Here is a 17365-nt window from a genome sequence, read left to right as displayed (position 1 = left end):
GCCTTGCCCTTTTTTTCCATTATGAGGAGAGAAGAACGGAGAGAGGACAGTGTCATTTTACAGTGGCTCTTGTCACCGTCTGTCCTATTCCCTGCTGACCGGTCATGTCAGCATCACCGCAGGTCGGGTGCAGACGTCCTTTTTCCTCTTCTCTGTGGCACGGTTCCGTCCCGCATCTGTCACTCTCTGGTCTGTTTTCCGGTTTGTCTCTTCACGCTGGCACAGACGTGGGCTCTCCGAAGGCCCAGGTTGGCGTCTGGAGTCGCTGCTCCCCACCCCCAACCCAGGCACAGTGAATTGTGTTTGTTGAGTGAACGGGAGGGGTGAGACGGCCGCTCTTCCCTCTTCTGCCAGGTCCTGAAAAATGCTTGTGGGAGACAGGGAGTAAGGGACTGTAGGTGGTGAGGCCACACGCTTCCCTGCGGGATGTCTCCTCAGCCCAAATACTTAACCTTAACCCGGAAGAAGGTGCAAGTCTTGAGTGGAAACGTGGGGACTGCTTCCTTGGGAAATTAGCAGGTGGGTCGGCATTCCACACAGATAAGCGACGCTGCCCTGTGTGCGTGTGTGCGCGCGTGTGCGTGTGTGTGTGTGTGTGCGCACATGTGTGCGTGTGTGTGTGTGCGCGTGTGCGTGGGCCACGGGCTTCTGTCCTAGTGCAGAGAGAATATACAGCCCGAGGCACAAGAAAACGAGCTGCCCAGCATCACCAGGTAGAATAGGACCAGAGCCTACCTGTGTCCTTCCCAGAGCCTCACTGCTGCTCACCTCCCTGCCCTCTCTCCTGCTCACACCGTCTTCCTCCACTCCAAAAATGCAGGAATCGGGGAGAAAATGTACCCCCAGGCCACTGGTGCAGAGAAAAAACCCAGCAGCTTCAAATCACGTTGACACATCTTGTACCGAGAGCAAGGGGTGATTTTTTACAATACCTTTAAATTTCACAGGACCTTACATTTTCTCATACGTTTTATAATACAAGACGATCGCAGGGGTTTGGGAATGGCGACGTTAGGAAAAGGGGGAAAAATCGAAGAGAGAATTGCAGTTCTTGCTTTATTGTCAGCCTAGCATTTAAGTGCTTCCGAGTCTCACCCACGCTGCAGCTTGGACCGTTATGAGGCCAGTGACTACCCATTGTTCTAGAACAGCAGATGCCGCCACCAACTCTCCCCTCTAAGGGCAGACTTATTCATTTTAAATGCAAATAGCAGGAGCAGCAGATGGCGAGGTGGGCTAAGAATTTAGATGTTTGGTCACTGACAGCTCTTTGCTTCTGCGTGTTATGTTGGGACCTGGGACCGGCTGAGCCCGTGGAAAACTGATTATGATCTGTCCCCTTGCCAGCTGGGCTCTTTTTCTCACCCGGTCCAGAAGGATTGCTTGCCTGCAGTCCACGAAGATGGATCGCTGATTGTTTTGAAATCAGGAAGGGTTGTTTGCCCCATCCAAAATCCTGAAATGGAGAGAGCTATCCAAAGGCTGTCTTCTCTTTGTGCTTCAGAGCTTTCGAATCCACATCCCTTGGTTTACGTGAGCTAATTAAGGTCTTCTTCAATAGGTAATTGAGTATGTTCCTGATTGAACAGGGGTGTGCCCCATGGCATAGCCCCTGGCCCTTTGTTTACATGAGGATGTGGTACTTAGAACAGAACCTGGACCTTCTAAATGACCACCTAAATGGGAATTCTTTCTAAATGACTCTCTTAATGAGTGACATGGAGCACCAGAGCGCATGCTTATTAAAGAGAGACCCTTTCATCTTGTCTGAATTCGGATTTTTGCATCAGTATTTAGCAGTGCAGCCATAGAACTGGCCCAGCCCCTCCTTCCTCCCTTTATACAATCCAAAGGTGTTTCCAGGGTGGGAGTGCTCCCTGCCTTTCTCCTCACAGGCTGTGCCCCTGTCCTGCCTACCTGACTTCCCTACCTGTTCCCCCTCCTTTGGGCGTTCTGCAGAGGGATCAGCCCCTGCCTTGGCTTTCCTGTGGCTGGAAGAGAGGGGTCACTGCCAGCTGTCCCGTGGGAGGTGTTCATCTTGCCAGTGCTGCGGTCTGGTCACCGAGTGGCACCGAAAGCACATACTTCTGCAAAACCGGAGGTCAAAGTGTTGGCAGGACCCATTTCTTCGTCAGGATGCTCTGAGTATTTTAATCATGGCTGCAAAGCCATGAGAAAATCTGTGATTCCTGAAATTTGGGGTCAGAGGGATGTCAGGGACTTGTCGTGGAGTGGCAGCGAAGCAGGGAGTTGAAGGGGTGACAGGCACACTGTGCATCTCCCTGCCAGGCACCGGTGGGTGCGGGGCTGCATCCCACATGTGACTTAGGAACTCGTCTGGCGATTGTGTTGTAGCTCCCGCCACAGTGTTCTTCCTCTTCTGTCATGCTGTTCCTTGTACTGTAGGCCTCCAGCGGCATGCAACATGGGGGTGTTCTTGCTGGTCCAGAGAGAGCGCTGGCGCTGCACAGTCCAGGTGCCCTGGCTTTCTGGCGTAGGCATCTGGCCAGCAGCACGTGGGTCTCCTGAGTTCACTGTTTTAGCATACAGTTCAAGGCTCTGGGAAAAGAGGGGCCAGAACTGGCACAGAGATATACTGGAAGGACAGTTTGCCAAGTAACCTGGGATGGAGACAGTTTGCACGGGCAGCCCAGGACGTGCTCTGCATGTGGCATGTTCTTTACAGCCCCTTCCGGCAGCATTATAGATTTCTGGAGGATTCGGGGTAACTGGAAACGCCAAGGACGGCCCTCCTGCGGGCTGTGGGCAATCAGGGTTCATTCTTCGTTCATTTGCTCGCGGCAGCCTCATTCCCGGACACATGTGAAGGTCGGACGTCCTCCTGGTGGGGCCGGTGGAGGGGTTTGCTAGGGCTGACGTGAGGGAGCAATGTGCGTTTGAATCTGTTTGAACTATGAGTAAGTGAAGCACAGGCAGGTGCCCTTGGCCACATTATTTATTAATCACTGTTCCACCTCTTGGTCATACTCTGGATGAGGGTCCCTCGAGCCCTCCCGCGTGTATGCACACACCGCCCACACTCACACCCCCTCCCACCCATCCATACACATGTGTCATTTTTAAAGCCCCAGCTTTATTGGCCGTGTCTGCTTCTAGCACTTTCCCAGCTCACTGCCCCTTCTGTTTTACCTCCCAGACACCTGTTGTCCCCAGTCGGCCGGCCTTCTTCCTTCCTGGTGTTGGAGGCTCCTGCGGCTGGGAAGCACCCTCACAGTTTCTAGGGTTTTCTGAATCTTGTTTTATCAGGCCCTGGGGATGGCGGAGAAGCTGAGGCTCAGGGAGGGGCTGTGCGTGCGTTTTGACAATGATGGGATTTTCTCCGGCACAGGCAACTTGCCGTGTGCTTAGTGCTAAAGAATGCTTGACTTCTGCCCGCCTTAGTGAAGGATGCTTCGTGAACCTAGCCTCGCTTCCAACAGGAAAAGCATGATTCGCATATCATCTTGTTTTGTATCACTGGGTATCAGCGGATAGGCTGTCCTAGAGCTCCTCGTTCACTCAGCCATGGTCTGCTGACCTGGGTACGTGTTCGCTCTGTGGCAGTTGCTTTGCGAGCCCCTGGGACTCACCCCTAGGGGCACTGTCCCGCAGGGATGGCCTGGCCCAGACAGACATGCAAAACTGGTAGTGTTTTGAGAGTGCTGGAACGGGGTTCCTGCAAGGTGTGGAGCTGAGCTCCCATGTCCCCACCGCCCCCCAAGCAGCTCGTCCCCATAGCTCTGTGTGCCCGCCAGAGCCATCGACACAGTGCTTTGGAATTCTTAGCTTATATGCTCATCTGGATTCCCATGAAATGGAGAGCTCTCGAGGGACACGGTGTGGGCTATGTATCCATTATTGTTACATTCCCTTTGCCCAGCATGGTAAAGAGAAAAGATGGACAAGGGTTCTTTACTATTTCATGGAAACTACGTGGGCTGAGGAGGGGTCCCCATGGTTGGGGGAGTGGGGGTTAGACAGGATGGGCTCACCGAGGGAGGGAGTGGGTTTTGTTTCTCAACTTTCATTTGCAATCACACAGACTTAGGGAAACGTCGCAGAAATAGCACAGAGAACTCCTGGTGCCCTTCACCAGATTCCCCAAACATTTTACAACATGAGTACTTCCGCTTGCCCTCCCTCTCTCGCTTGCTCTCTCTTGTGTGTGTGTGTGTGTGTGTGTGTGTGTGTGTGTGTTTATTCATTCATTCATTCATTCATTACCAAACTGTTTGGAGCAGAGGCTGGATTGTAGGGGTGAGGTGAAGAAATGGCAGAGGAGAGGTGGGCTGGGAGCTCTCACAGCAATCTGGGCAGGAGAATACCGTGGCTGGGCCTGGTGGGAAATGACCAGAGAGGTGAGATGGGGTTCATCTGCTGTATGATTTGCTCACAGGTTGGATGAAGGGCCTCAGGGATTTTGGCCTGAGTGGCTGGTACACTAGTGATGCCATTATTGAGATGGGGACGACCGGGAGGAGGGGGTTTGGCAGGGGGAGTCAGAAACCGGTTGTAGGGCTAAGACTGAGGCCCAAGCACAGAGAGCCCGGAGCATTGGGAGAAAAGAGCAGAAAACAAGACCTCAAAGAACGTGAGCAATTTAGGATAGAGTTAGCAGATTTCATTCATAAGCGAAGAGGCCACTGAGGTGTGAGGAGTCCCCAGCTCATCTAGACAGGACTGAACCTGCTCATGTCACGCAGTCCCCACTGTTGGTGGAAGCAGCTGGCTTTCATCCGCAGATGCATGGAACTCACTCCCATGTCCTGTTTCTTGTAATGTGCCATCTGTGTCCCATGGCCTTTGCTTTCACAGCTCTTTGTCACCACTCCTGTCACTTGCCCCTGGGTGTCTCCCACACGTGACCCCATCTCCCCAGCACTCCTCAGGAAGGCTAGATTCAGCTTCTTTTCCCCACAGAGGACAGCTGGCAGTGTGGACGGGGTCTTAACGGAAGATGGGAATTGAGGGGAGATTACTGTGTAAACGGTAGGTGGAGTCAGAGTTGGAGGAAGTCACCCAGGGATGAGTGTACTGATGAGGAAAAAGCCCTGGTCCAAGAAGATGAGCGGGAAGAGTGGGAGGCCAGGCCTGGGAGGCGAGTGGAGAAACTGTGTCCAGAAGGGAGTGTGACGGGTGTACGGTCAGACGCGGTCCCATCAGTGAAGTGAGGGCAGATGGCCCTGACTGTACAGGAGCCCATCAGAGGAGGCGCCAACGTGACGAAGGACAGGAGGTGGGGGGAGGCAGTGTGGGCCTCTATTTCGAGGGATCTGGTCAAGTCATGCTTGCTCTAGATGGTCCGACATGACGCTATGAACAGTACTTTGTTTATTTCGTGAGCTCTGGATCCTTAGCCGGGAGCAGATGAACACCCTTTAGCTGGAAAACTAAACGTGTATTAAAACTCTCTTAGTTGTGGCTCAGGCTATGTTTTGGACATCACAAGGGACATCTTCTCTTTGGAAGTAGGGCCCTTTAGGTCAAGAAGCACTTCCAAGAGGGACACACACTTTCCTACAGAAATGGTTAAAGTGACAGAACAGTTTACTGCTTTATGGAGGCACAGGTTACTGAGGTGGCGTTCACTAAAGCTGCTAGCTAGCATCTCAGCCAGGTGCCTCCTGTTACTGAGGAGATGCTGGCCTGTCACCTGTGAGCCTTGTGTCTTGTGGGAGTGAGTCCCCCTTCCCGGGGGCTCGTTCGGGGGCTCGTTTTCTCCTCTCTGAAATACAGCATCTCCTCCGCAGATTACATTGTTGCTGAAACGATGTTACTGACTGACTTGTTTTGAGGAGGGGTTCTCACTAGGTTTTGGGGGGGGCGTGTCTCATGAAATATACAGGGGAGATGAGGTTGGGTTTCTCCAAACCAAGGGCCCCAGTGAGAGTCCGGGCAAGTTACAGATCATCTTATTTAACCCTTATACCTACGCTTTAAAGCCGAGATGATGCTTGAGCCAATGTTTCCAACAGATAATTATACTGACGACGAAGACGGTAACTGTCACAGTCTATTGAGGACTAATCCTATGTGCGAAGTTCTTCACATGAGGACGTGTGGACAAGCTCCATCATTGTCCTTTTCTGGAGAGAGGAGAGTGACGTGGCTGTGCACTTGAGGCCCCAGCTAGGAAGTACAGGGGCAGAATTTCAACCCAGTTGCTTCAACTCCAGAGTCTGTGCCGGTTCAGTGCGCGAGCACAAGTCCATCATCACGTTCTTTGGGAACCTGAGTCACCTCTGTTCTGTGAGCCCGGAGGCTTCAAGCCCTGAGAAGCTAATGGGAAGGTGACTGTCCTCTTTAATTGGCTTCCATTGACACATGGACATATGTTCCCCAGCCCTTGGTGCCTGCCGGCCCTCCCTGTCCACGTGGGCATGGTGGGGGCTCCATCTGCTGGGGAGGGGGAACAGGGGCAGAGCGACAGACAGCCTTCCAGCCTGCCTTCCCCAGAGACAAGCCCATCAGCCCCACACTCCCCCTGCTGTCTGAGCCCCGGTTCTGTGCCTGCTGCTACTGGGAGCCCCAGAGGAGTTTCCTATTCTGCTCTCTGGAGAACCTGGATGGAAGCAGGGTCTACGGCCTCCGCACTTCACCATGACCGGAGGATAGGAACAAACTCATCCAAGGTCTGAGGTCAGCCTCTCCATTGGCAGCCCCCCACCCTTTCCCCGGAGTCTGTGCAGGGTCAGGTGTACGTGGCAGCACTCATCAGCAGGGGCGGGGGGACGGGGTACTGGGACATCCATCCTGCCCAGTGTGTATGTCCCTCTAAGGCCAGGCCACCTCTACATGAACAGCCGGAAGACGGTGAGCCCAAGGAGCAGAGTTGGCCTCCCATTTCCAGCTGTGCTTCAGCTCTTAGCGGACTGGACTTCCGAGTCCTGGGCCTGTCCCGACAGCCTCTCTCAGCCTTGGAGGCTGGGCCTTGGCCTTCAGGCTTGCCTTTCTAGACTTTGCTTCCCTGGACCCCGAGAGCAGAGATGGCAAAGATTTCAGGCTTCTGGCTTCTGTGGCCACTATGCTGGTCTGCTGCTGTGGCATGGAAGCCCTGTGACCAGCCAGTGAGTGGGGGTGGCTGCGTGCCAACAAGACCCCGTTTATAGACCGAGGCTTTGGGCCAGACGGGGCCCACAGCTGTCTTCCGCCCCTCACTGGGATGGTGAGGCTACAGATCGAGGCCTGTTACCAAGACCTTTTGCATCTGGCTAGACCTGATCTTTGGGAGGACATCAGCCAGAGGCCGAGCATGTCTTCGGGGGCAGTGTCACTCTTCAGCTGTCCCCTCTCCTGACAGCCTCACTGGAGGTCTGGATCCCTGGGGACCCCAAGGTTGTCAGTTGTGGGTGGCCAGGTGCTTCATGGAGCAGGACGGTCACTGCTTCTTCAAGGAGCCCTGTCGTCAGTCAGCCAGTCCCCTGTGGGTTGGTGCCCCTAGGACCCGCAGCATCGCCTCCCCTGGGAGCTTTTAGGATGGCAGACCTTCGGAGCTCCCTTACCTGCTGAGTCAGAATCTGCATTTTAACAAGCACCCCGCAGTAGCATTCCCATGGAAGTTTCAGAAGCCCTGATTGGGGGGGGGGGGGTGTTCCAGTGTGAATGACAGAGAGGTAGCATTTTGAAAACGCTTTTATCTCCAGCTGTTTAACATTAAAGTATAATTGCAGAACTTGATTGCTGTGAAGGCAGCTGTGTCTGGACGGACATCTTCTAGAACCATCTCTGAATGCTCTCTTCCTGACAGAAAGGGGCTGTCCAGCTCACCCTTGGGGAGTGACATCAGGAGTTCTAGACTACCTAAAAAACACGAGGCGGAAGGTTCTGCCCCTTGGTGTGTGCCCAGGTGCCCTGCCTTGCTGTTCTGTGCCTTAGTGTCCCTAGTATGATAGAAGAGACAGAGGACAGCCACAGTTTACAGCTCTCATGGTTACAAGGATTCTGTTTGCTTTTTGTCAGGCCACGGGCCTTGATCCTGGCCTCCTGCCCCTGCCATCTCAAGGAGGATGCTTTTCCTTCCCCGCGTAGTGGGTGACCCCTCCTCCCTGCCCGCTTTTGGCTGAGGTCCGGGGTGTGGGAGCGATCGGAAATGCAGTGTCTTTCTGGAGCTTCAAACTATGGTGAGGAAAAGCTCAGATGTGGGAGGCCACTTCTCAGTTTGTTGGAGGTGCGCGAGCTTTGCCCACCATGCAAGTCTGAAGTCCGAGGGCCCTGCGGCCCCCCTGACTGCCCGGGCCCAAGCTGCTGTCCCCGACACCTTTTAATTCATGTAAAGTAGGCTGCACATGTGCATAGAACGGAGCTGGTAGTGTGAAGGGCAGTGTTTAAGAGCAAACATCTATTGTCTCAGTTTCTGGAAACGAGGTGGCGTACCATGGGGAGCCTGTCCTGATGGCCGGGGCCTCCCTCTCCCTCTCCCCCCCCCGCCCCTCTTTTCAGGGAGTGTTGAGTCTGTGAGCAGCTTTCCCACTCTGACATCTCTTCCTGCTTCCTCCCCCACAAAGCTGCTGTCCGGGCAGTGACCGTGGACATCTGCCGAGCCAGCAGCCCCCCCAAGCCAGCAGCAGGGGGCTGCCGCGCTGGCTGCCGGCTCAGCTTTCGCTCTGTGCCGAGAGGCCTCAGTGTTTTTTTAAAGTGATGCTTCTCCAATTCGGGAGATGGTGCCAGGGTCTCTCTCATGCCCTATATTAGCTACTGTCCCCGAGGATTTTAAAGGCAGGTTCGGACCAGAGGGAGCACTTCTGGGCACCCAGACTTGCCTCTTAGTCCTTTCTGTGGCCTTGATCTGAAGGTCCCTGTTCCTCCATGAGCTTCTGGGCCTGCATTCGTGAAACCCCAGTATTAGATATTAGACTGTTCTAGATTGCCTCGACTTGAGGAGCCTCCCTGCTGAAGAGAGAACTCGGTCAGCAGGAAGACAGATGTGCCCGGAGAGGGTGGGCCCTATTCCCTTGAGCTGGGTGAGGAGGCAGCAGCTGCCCCCTGCACCTGGCCCTCCCTTCCTCCCTCCCCAGCTGGGGCCACACGTGGCCTATCTCTGTGCTTGCTGGAGAGGGGAGGGGTCAGCTCGCCCTGCTGTGCTTTTCAAAGAGCCTTGACCTGGCCCAACTGAGGGCTTTGAGGGCTTTGTGCTTCAGCGGGATCCTGTTCCTCTTGGGAGAAGGCAGAGCTGGCTAGAATGTAGGTTGCTCCTGTCCTGTCCAGCCCTGTGGGCTGTGAGCCCCTCCCAACTCCCTTGGCTTCAACAGTAGCCTGTGGTTATTTGAATGAGACCCAGTTTACAAGTTCAGTCTGCCTCTCTTTCCCCTTTTGTTTGTTTTTATTCCTTCCTTTGATTAGAAGAAGAAGCCATTCATGAATAAAGATGTAGTGCAGCTTTATGGTAATGAAGAGAACTCATTCCCTGGAGCTTTCTGTGATTTAGGAACCCTGCTTTCTTCTTTATAAAAGCAGTATTAGCCCTGATATGCCGTGCCAGTCCAGTGCTCTTAGACTGTTGTGATGAGGCAAAATCATTTCTTAAAATCCTGTTTACCTAGATTTTCTCAAAATTGGCATTTGGCCTTATCACATACAATATACATACTGTTCCCTGTTTAATTGACTTCACCTTAACTAGGTAGGGTTTTCTTCCAGACCTTGAACTGTCTCTTCTAACATGGTCAGCTTCAGCTCCCAGAGTCTGAGTCCTGAGAATCCAGCAGGACGGGTCCTTTGCCCGCTCAGACCAGGGCATCCACCTGTCTGCTTTCTGCCGCTCTCCATTAGCTTTGCTGGTTCTGGAATTTCATAAAAATGGGATCAGATGGTATGGGTTTTTATGACTTTTTCACAAGTTTTGCATTTGGATGGTTTATTTCTTTTCACTGCGATGAAATATTCCATTGTGTGAAGACTTCACAATTTGTATATCCCGTGTTTGCTCATGGTCGTTTAGGCTGTGCACAGTCTCTGGCTGTTAGGAGTGGAGCTGCTAATGTGTTTGTGTGGACACATGCCGTGATTGCTGCTGGGTGAATACCCAGGAGTGGAATTACTGGACCACATGGTGAATGCACATTTCATTCTACAAGAAACTGTCAGACTGTTCTTGGAGGGGGTGGGGCCATGGAAGCTCTGGATGGGAAGGTAGGAGGGACTGCTTGCTTGCATTTTGGCAGAGCTTGGTGTTACCAGCCTTAGAATCTCATCTCCTGATGAATCTCATTGTGCTTAGAATCTCCCTGTGCTGCGGGTAGAGATGTATCTCACTGTGACTTCAACCTGCTTGACACTGATGACTAACGATATCAGCACGTCCTTAGCGTGCGTCCTGGCCATTTGTGTCCTTTCCTGCGTGTGAAATGTCTGGCTCCTTTGCTTGTTTTTTTGGTGGGGTCTTTCGTACGTTCTCAGTATTCAGCACGAAAGAGCAATGTTGGTTGTTGTAGCCTGTAGGAAGCCTTGAAGCTCAGTGAGGTCCCTCAACATTGCTCTTTCGCTCCATGGGCATCTATTCTTGTTTGTTTCATATATTTTAGAATCAGCCTTTCTCTTCTTTTCTTTTTGTATACGCTGCTGGGCTCTTTAATGGGATTGTGTTGAGTCTCTAGAATAATTTGGGAGGACGACGACTATGAACAGTAGAGAATCTTCCAGTCTGCGAATATGGTGTCTCTCCTTTTATCTGGGTCCTCATTACATTTTCTCCCCAACATTTCATAGGTGTCTGTGTCTCGCTCTCTCTTAACAGTTTGTGAAACTCGGTGGGTGTTGCATGGATGTTAATGCCATCACACCTGGAACTAGCCTTTCTCGTTCTTCCACCTCTCAGTTGTTCATTGCTAGTAAGAAGCTGATGATTTTGGGAGGGAAACTGCCAGACCAGGGCATCCACGCTTCCCGGAGGTGGCCTTGGAAGGGTTTGCAGAGGGGGAGGCGCTTGGTTTTACCCACAGCGAGCTTGCTTGGCAGAGAAGCTAAGCACCCGGGCAGGCCTATGGCAGAACACATGAGTGGAGCTGGAGGCAGGAACATGGGACTGTTCTGAGAAGAAGGGGCAGTAGCTGGATCCGGCGGCCCAGAAGCACAGAGAGGTGGGTGTGGAAGGTGTTGGATCTGTGAGGATACTGGGGCCTCACTCCCAGGGGTCCATGGCCAAATGCGGCTACACTCTGCTTGAGGGCGCTTGGGAGCTCTGCAAACAGGGCACCTGGAGCCTTCTCACTCCCTCACTCATTCATTTGTGAATTGTGTGCTCTACCCAAAACGAATACAATAAATTTAAAAATTGCATTAAAATTTACCATTTTAGCCATTTTTAAGTATAGAATTAAGTGGTATTAAGCACGTTCATGCTGTTGTGCCTCCCTGTCCCTCCATCTCCAGAACTTTCCCATCGTCCCAGATGGAAACTCTGTACCCATAAAATACTAACTCCCCTTGCATCCATCTCCCAGCTGCTGGCTGCCCCCATCTATGCTCTGCATCTATGGGTATGACGTCCCTAAAGACCTCGTCTAGGTGTCCTTGGGGCCTGGCTCGCTTCACTTAGTAAAGTGCCACCCATGCTATTGTGTGGGTCAGGGTTTCAGTCCTTTTTAAGGCCGAGTAGTGTTCTGTGGAGTGAATGGACTGCATTTCGCTTATCCATTCATCCTTCGAAGGACACGTGGGGGTGGCTTCCATCTTCTGACCATTATGACTGCAGACCATTCTTCTTCTTCTTTTTTTTTCTCTTTTTCAAAACTTCAGATTCCAGTTAAAGAGAACCATTCTTAAGGGCAAAGGACCTCAGAAATGAAGTGGGGATTTGGAGCTAGAAAATTCGACCTAAAATGGTTGGCCAGATGCTTCATTCCTAGCACCCATCCCCCTTCCTGGCTGTTTTTATTTACTTGCACATTCTTGATGTGTCTAGTTTGAGTGTAAGAGATCCTGTTTGTTTCACTTATTATTGTCTACCCACGCTTAGGTACCCAAGTATCTGGACACGGAGGTGGTTTTTCTTAAACAGTTAAAATCTACTATGGTGAACAGCACACAGATTTGCATTTTCCTTTTCCATCCTTCTATGGCTGTCATTCTTCTGTCCCTCTGCCCAGTGCCTCTTCCTGCGCCAGCCCCCTATGCGGGGTCCTCTGAAAGCCACGGTCAGAATCACCTTTGCAGAGAGAGAGACCCCTGCATTGGTGACTCTCCCTTTCACAGACTAACGGATCAGGAGTCCCAGTGCTTATCTGCTGCCCTAGATAATGAACCCTTGGAAGCCGGGCTTGCTTTCAGTTTTGACTAGTGTCTTGAGCAACTAGTCAAGTGTTTCGCAACTTACTGCTGAATTAAATGAAGTGGCGTAAATGGAATTAGACCTACTGCACTCATGATATCATGCCAAAAACTTTGCTTGCAACCAGCTTGATCTTCATCCGTAGTCTCTCTGCCCAGTTTAGGAATGAGGCTTCAGGAAGCAGGAAGTCAGGTTACCTATGTTATTAGGATTATGAAAGACATTGCCTGATCTAGCTTTTCCTCTTCTTTTCCCTTCCACGAAATAATAGAAGGATCTTTCCTTTGGGGCTTGCTTTTTCTATCCATGTGTTAATCTGATTTTTGTGAATCATGATTGTCTAAAGGAATATGATTTGCAGATTTTTACATGAATTCCTTTGAGGGCTTTTTGCTGGCTCTCAGTAAGCCAGAAAGGAAGATTCTCAGGACTTAGACTATGCATACATATACATACTCTTGTAGAAATGCAGGCGTTCCCCTGGGATATTGATAAATCTTTGTAAGATCCACTTTTCAGTCAGTGCTGGAACTACCCATGACTGTCATAGGTCCAGACACCAGAGAGTGAGAAAAAGAAACCTTATTTACTGTAACTTTTCAAGGTCAAATTGAACTAGCCTTAATGGAATGCCCCGAAAGTCCCCGGCTTTTATTTATAGCCATCTTTGGATCTCCGGCAGTCTTGCGAGGCCCATAGCTGTTATTATCCCTGTGGTATAGACAGGGCACAGGGAGTCAAAGGCGTTTGGTGGCTTGTGCTCAGAGCCCTCCGTCTGGTCATTCAAATCATGGTCATCTGAGTCCTGAGGAATTTCAGATGTGGTCTAGCTGAGGGAACGTTTCCAGCCAGACAGGGTTTAAAGCTATGCTGCTTTCCCTGGGATGGCTCAGCCTGGCCTGCGGCAGCCCATTTAGATCATCTGCAGGGGCCTGTGGAAGTATTTGCAAGTCCGCCTGAGAGTCCTCCCTGTAACCCTATAAGGGAAAATATGCAGACGTGGTGCTGGGGAATCCACTCCTTTGCGTCGGTGCCACATGAGTTCCGTCTGTCCCAAGCGTGCCCCCAAATATTCTCCTCGGCGTCCCTGCTGACAGAAGGGCCCCGACCGGACAGTGGTCAACCTGTCCGGGACAGTGACCTTGTCAGAATCCTTCTTTCGCCACTTTCAATGCGCGTGTTCTAAGAATATCACAGAAGACACGCTTGCTGTGAGAGGACCATCCGGGGTATTTTGCTCTGCAACTTTCTCTTCCAAACAGATCTCAGGAATTTTGTCTATTATGGAGACGTAGAAACAAACGAGCGAACAGATTCACCAAACACACTGCAACTGTTGGGTGAGTCCCAGCTCCCGCATCGGGCACGCTGCCGGGTGCCCTCAGCACAGTGAGGAGGCAGCAGGTCCCTGGCTTAAGAGGCCTGATGCCTGCTGCAGTGGACAGACAGATTTACCCGTGATTCCAGCGGACGCTGGGGCTGCGATGGAGGCAGGCCCGCCTGGTGTGGACGGCGCTGCCTCCCAGGGCGGGCAGGTAAGAGGCTTCCAGGGTAAGAGGTATGGCAGAGGGTGCGTGCGAGGGCGAGCTGGACGTGCAGGGGCGAGGCCCACCGCGGAGGGCAGCCGTGCATGCCGCGGTCCGTGGGCTCCAGTGAACATGATGCGTGTGCAAAAGCATGCCGTTTGCTGCAGTGTGAAACACAGTGTGGGAGTGGAAAGAGAGGAGTCTGGAAGAATAGGCAGAGGCTCCTTAAGATTCTGATAAACATCAGGATAAGTCTCTGAAAAGAAGAAGGTAGGGAACAAGGCTGTTTTCTGAGAAACAGGTTGGTCTTGGGACCAGCTGTGGTTTAGCAACTGCTTCCTAACTGGACCCTCAAATCCAGCACCATGGTCCTGAGCGGGGGGAAGAGGGGGCTTTCATGGAACCAGCTCCAGCTGTGCAGTGATCCAGCTTCTGGAGATGGGCAGCTTGAAGAGAGGTGTGCAGGCCAGGCGGCAGGTGCGCTGAGGTGTGAGCTCTGGTGTGCGCCCCGGTGTGTGTGCTGATGCACCACAGGTGTGCATCCTGGTGTGCCACAGGTGTGAGCCACGGTGCACTGCAGGTGTGAGCCCTGGTACGCCGCAGGTGTGTGCCCCCATGTGCATCCTGGTGCACCAGATGTGTGAGCCCCAGTGCACCACAGGTGTGAGCCCTGGTACACCACAGGTGTGCGCCCTGGTGTGCTGTAGGTGTGAACCCTGGTGCATGGCAGGTGTGAGCCCTGTGCCAGCAGGAGGTGGCCATGAGCTGCACAGTGCAGTCCTGCCTGCCCTGTGTTCTTTTGTGATGTCTGATTTGGAATCCTAGGGAGAAAATCTTCTTCCCCACCAGGGTTATAGAAGAATTCACTTTCTAAATCTTTGAGGACTTGGATGGCCTCACATTTTATATTTTGACTCTCAAGTATCTTTGCAGTTTTTCACAGGAATGATATGAAGTATAATAAATTTACTTTCAAATTATATAACCAAGATACAGATCAGATGGGGATCATTTATCAAAATTACACATAAATTGTCTTTTACCCTAACTTTGCATGATTTTTCAAAAGAAAAAAATGAGGGGCGCCTGGGTGGCTCAGTGGGTTAAGCCGCTGCTTTTGGCTCAGGTCATGATCTCAGGGTCCTGGGATTGAGCCCCGCATCGGGCTCTGCTCCGCAGGAAGCCTGCTTCCTCCTCTCTCTCTGCCTGCCTCTCTGCCTACTTGTGATCTCTCTCTCTCTCTGTCAAAAAAAAAAAAAAAAAAAGAAAGAAAAAAATGATACCAGTATATTTCTATATTTCTGTATTTGCCTTACTGTAAAACTCCTTATACTGATATGTAGGAATAGAACTTTTAAAAAAATATCTAAAAGGTCTTATGTTAATTGTAGTGTTATTAAAATAAAAAATTTCATTGAAAAATCTAAAAAAAAAAAAAAAGTCTTTAAATTGACCTTTCTTCTTTCCCCAGATGATCACCATTTGTCCTAACTCTAGTTAAGAGGTCCATGTCTTCCCCATTGGGTTTGGGACACTGCCTTTTTCAGAGGCCACAAGGTATACAGGCCTCTTTGTTGACGTTCCTTTCTGTAGAATCAATCCAACTGGGAATTTATGTACCAGTATCACACCTTTTTTTTTTTTTTTTATAAGATTTTATTTCTTTTAGAGAGAGAGAGAGTGCACAATGTGGAGGAGGGGTAGAGAATCTCGAGCAGAGTCCCTACTAAGTGCAGAGCCTTATGCAGATTTGGATCCCAGGACCCTGAGATCATGGCCTGAGCCAAAATCAAATCAGAGGCTCCACCAGCTGAGCGCCCCCACCCCCACCCCGGGGCTCCTCTTCCCTTTTCAGTGATAGAAACTTTATATTAAGTTTTAATAGAGGATAGGGCCAGTCCCTCTTCATTGTTCTTAAATGTCCTTGCTTGCTCGCTGGTATATTACATTTATTCGTGAACGTGGAGAGAATTGACGTCTTTCTGATGTTGTCCTTTCCATAGGCAAGGGACAATTTTTCATTTGTTTGATTTATTTCTTTGTCTTTCAGGAATGTTTTAAGTTTTCTGCATGGAAGTTTTGCACATTTCTTTTTAAATTTAAATTTAATTTTAAATTGCACATTACTTTTTTCATTGCTTTTCAATGAAATCTTTTTCACTCTGTCTTCTAGTATATATTGTTTGGTAAAAAATTAATATGGGAAAAGCAATAGTTTCTACATATTCTGCTACTTTATTCAAGTTTTAAAAATTATTTTTAGTAGGTTTATCATTGATTCCCATGTATTTTCTTTCTTTTTTTTTTTTTTTAGATTTTATTTATTTGACAGACAGAGATCACAAGTAGGCGGAGAGGCAGGCAGAGAGAGAGGAGGAAGCAGGCTCCCTGCTGAGCAGAGAGTCCGATGTGGGGCTTGATCCCAGGCCCCTGGGATCATGACCTGAGCTGAAGGCAGAGGCTTTAACAACTCCTGAGCCACCCAGGCGCCCCTCCCTTTGATTTTCTATGTATAATTTCACATCAGCTGCAGACAGAGATCATTTTATTTTTTCTTTTCCATCCTTGAGTTTCTCATTGCCTGCTCGTTTCTAACTGCATTGGCTAACACTAGATTGCATTGGCTAACACTTCCAGTATTGTGTTAATGGCAGTGGAGCAAACAGGCATCCTTGGCTTGTCTCTGACCTTACCCAGAATGCCTGACTAGGATGCTCTTCTTGTTTTTGTCTCTTGGTGTCTTAGTCCTTTGGGGCCGCTCTAACAAAATACCATAGACTGGGTGCCTGGTAAAGAATAGAAATTTATTTCTCCCAGTTCTGGAGGCTGGATGTCTCAGATCATTGTTCCAACATGGACGGGCTCTGCTGAAGGCCTTCTTCTGGGTCGTGGGCTGCCTACTTTTCCTCCTTACTGGTGGAAAGGGCAATAATCCTCTGGGGGAAGGTCCCACCCTCATGACCTCATCATCTCTCAAAGGCCCTGCCTCCCAGTACTGTCACAATGGGCATTAGGTTTCAACATATGAGTTTTGGGGGGATACAGACATGTACCCTATAATAGTTAGTACATGTATTTTATTAAGCTAAGAAAGTACATATCAATGCCCATTTACTGACTTTTATAAAAATCAGGAATGAGTATTGCATTTTGTTGAAGGCTTTTTTACAATCTGTGGCGAGAGTCATGATCTTCTTACAGGATTTATTAATATGATGAATTATATTAGTAAATTTTTGAATCTTTCGTATTGAGTCATCCTTGCATTCCTGGAATGAACCCCTTTGGTCATGGTGTGCTATTAATGTATTGTGTGGATTTCTGTTTGCTAATATTTTATTTAGGATTTGTACCTTGATATTTGTAAGTAACATCAGTCTTTGGTTTTCTTTTATTGTGCTGTCTCTATCAGGTTTAGGCATCACTTTTGTAACCTACCTCTAAAAAATAGAGTATTTGAAAATTTTCTGTACCTCCCCTCTGGAACAATTTGGGTAGTAAGGTTTGGTGTTTAAGGTTTAGCAGAATTCATCTGTAAAACCATTTGGGCCTGGAGCTTTTATCTGTGAGGCAA

General features: G+C 50.2%; 1 protein-coding gene across 4 annotated transcripts in view; it reads left to right on the top strand.

The window, feature by feature from the left end:
* Positions 1-17365, top strand: part of AFAP1 (actin filament associated protein 1) — a 134337-nt gene that overhangs the window by 33060 nt on the left and 83912 nt on the right. The window contains exon 1 of one of the 4 annotated variants that reach the window (XM_045997673.1): positions 13339-13605. The exons of 2 other annotated variants lie outside the window; for them this stretch is intronic. The gene's annotated coding sequence lies outside the window, so the exon portion shown is untranslated. Of the gene's footprint in view, positions 1-13338; positions 13606-13646; positions 13801-17365 lie in introns of those variants that run through there. One more of the 4 variants, XM_045997672.1, reaches the window with a different exon arrangement.

The sequence above is a fragment of the Meles meles genome, chromosome 2 (genome assembly GCF_922984935.1).
Source record: "Meles meles chromosome 2, mMelMel3.1 paternal haplotype, whole genome shotgun sequence".
NCBI classification, from domain to species: Eukaryota; Metazoa; Chordata; class Mammalia; order Carnivora; family Mustelidae; genus Meles; species Meles meles.
This window is presented reverse-complemented; position numbering and strand designations above follow the sequence as displayed.